This window comes from Zalophus californianus, chromosome 10, assembly GCF_009762305.2.
Source record: "Zalophus californianus isolate mZalCal1 chromosome 10, mZalCal1.pri.v2, whole genome shotgun sequence".
Taxonomy (NCBI): Eukaryota; Metazoa; Chordata; class Mammalia; order Carnivora; family Otariidae; genus Zalophus; species Zalophus californianus.
The window spans coordinates 76,810,136-76,812,630 of NC_045604.1; the positions used below are offsets into that span (position 1 = coordinate 76,810,136).

The 2,495-nt window shown below is 47.9% G+C and overlaps 1 pseudogene; it reads right to left on the reverse strand.

Moving 5' to 3' along the window:
* Window positions 1-1,461: 1,461 nt before the first annotated feature.
* LOC113933723 lies at window positions 1,462-2,262 on the reverse strand (annotated as a pseudogene).
* Window positions 2,263-2,495: the final 233 nt, after the last annotated feature.

Below are 2,495 nucleotides of genomic sequence, written 5' to 3' on the forward strand. Positions count from 1 at the left end.
GGTGTCGCTGCTGAAATTTAGTCCTCAGGTCGTGCCGCTGACAGCCTGCTTCTCTCCAATTACCCTGGTGACTGCCGTGATAAATCTTGACCACTGAAGTCTTGGTGCCCAGCAGGCTGGGAGGATCCAGGGCAGCCACGCTGGGCCCTCCTCCAGCCCTTGTCAGTCCTCCCTCCCCTCAGAGTGGACTCTGGGCCTTCTCCCCTCTTTGCAGTCCCTCCTGTAGGACTCTGCAGGACAGACAGACAAGCCAGGTGCCCTAATGCTCTCTTTTGGGCTACACTGTGTCCCCTCTACACCCCTTGCCCCATTCACATGCAGAAGTCTGAGCTCCCAGCATCTCTGAAACATACTCTATTTGGAGATGGGGTTTTTAGAGAAGTAGTTAAGTAACAGGACTTCACTGGGGTGGGCTTTCATCCAGCATGACTGGTGTCCTTATAAGAAGAGGAAATTTGGACATAGATGTGCCTAGAAGGAGAATGCCACAGAAACACTCAGATGGAGTGTGGTCATTTCCACACCACAGAGAGGCCACAGAAGAAACCAGCCCTCGGGGATCTTGCCCCTGGACCTCGAGCCTCCAGGGGATAAAACTCTGCCGTTCAAGGTGCCGGGTCAGTGGCAGCCGGAGCCCATTCACTCGGCCATGGGACCTGGGGCCAGCTCAGAATGACGCAGCCTTCCTCCGAGTGGTCATCTGCAAGCTTTATTTCCTTAACTGCACAGTTGACTTTTCCAGGGGAAATCTCATGTGGCTTCTCCATATGTGTACCAGAAAAGCAGAGCTGTTCTGGGGGATGGATGCCATGGGAGGGGCTGCCTGTTTCCTCTGTCTGGCAGCCTTATTCTCACGGGAGGGTTATACCCATTTTGCAGAAGAACCATCAGCCTGGGACTGGCAGGAACGACCTCTGCCGAAAAACGTGAAATCAACGCGTTACTTCCTTCCCTCTCGGTGCTAATACTGGGCATCATCTCTACAGAGAACCAGTCCCGTCCAGAGTCAGGAGTTGCAGTCTAGAATGGAGCACTGTGTTTGCAGGCAGATGCCAGGGGTCAAGTCCCTCCTCACCACTCACTGGCCGATCACCATGTGAACAAGTCACCTGAGCTCCATGAACCACATCTTCTCCTCTGTCAAGGGGGAGGAGATGCTGAGATTGTGAGCCTAGAGGCGACCTGGGGGAGTAGAATCAGCCTGAGTTTTGGAGTCAGATCTGTGTTCGAACCCAGCTCTGCCACCTCTTGGCTGTGTGGCCTTGGGCGACCTCTCTGAGCTTGTTTCATAGGCCACGAAAGTCTTTTGATTTTTTTAAATTAAGTTTAAAATTTTAATTCCAGTATCGTAAACATACAGTGTTCTCTTAGTTTCAGGTGTACAATATGGTGATTCAACAATTCTATACATTATTCAGTGCTCTCATCATGGTAAGTGTACTCTTTTGATATATATATATTTTTAATACCAGGTAATTAAAATTTTATTTCAGTTTCTAGAGGTTTCTCATTCTGGTCAGCCACAATTTTTAATTCATAGGCTGGTTCCTTCATCTCTACCTGGATCTCTGTACTGGAAATCTCAATCAGACACCTTGTTTTGCTTGAAACTTCACCTTTTGGCAATAAAAGCTGAAAGTGATCTGGATTGCTCACAGTCCTATTACCTGTTCAAGGGTTAGTTCCTTTCTCATTTTCTTTCTTAAATCTGTGGGGTCAGCTTGCATTCCCACCAGATTTTGTTTCATCCTTTGAATGCTTCCTTTTATTCTAAATTTAGTGATACTGTAAGAGTATGAGAGAGTGAACTGGAATTGTTCCTCAATGCATTCCATGGTCATCCGTATTAATTGATCTTTTTTCACTTGGTCCTTTCCTGCTGCCTGGAGAACATCAGGATTATAGGCAACATGGATGACTCTATAAACATCTTGATGTCTCAGACATATCTTCTGGTCTGCCAACACTTAGAGGTAGTGGATGAGTGGTTGACTGGGGACCTGGGATCCTTTTCCACTGACACAGGTGAATAAAAAGTACTTTTTCCTTTGGTTTCAGGATCTTGGTTTGTAGACAGAACTGTGCTTCTGGGGTGGCACAGAGCTGTTTCCCTTCTTTCAGCTGCTGTTGAATGAACTTCTCGTAGCTCTCAGGATTACTTTCAGCCAGATCATCTAGGAGGTTCCAGAACTGAGTAACCTGGGTGAGCAGACCCTTTGAGGAAGACTCCATGATTGAGGTAAACAGGCCTCTTGAGTCTCTTCTCTCTGTTCCTTGACAAACTGCGACGCCTGTAACGAGGGTAACCGGACCGGGTACACCATCTTAATTGGGTCCGGAAAGCTCCAGGAAGAAAGGATTTTTACATCCAGTTCTGGAATCTCCCACTTCTGGTGTCGGGCTTGCTTCTCAGCCGAGGCCGACCCGCTTCTTTTCCAGGAAGGCGCCCGCCTCCCTTCCGCACCTTTCGATCTTTAAAACGATTTTTTAAAAAA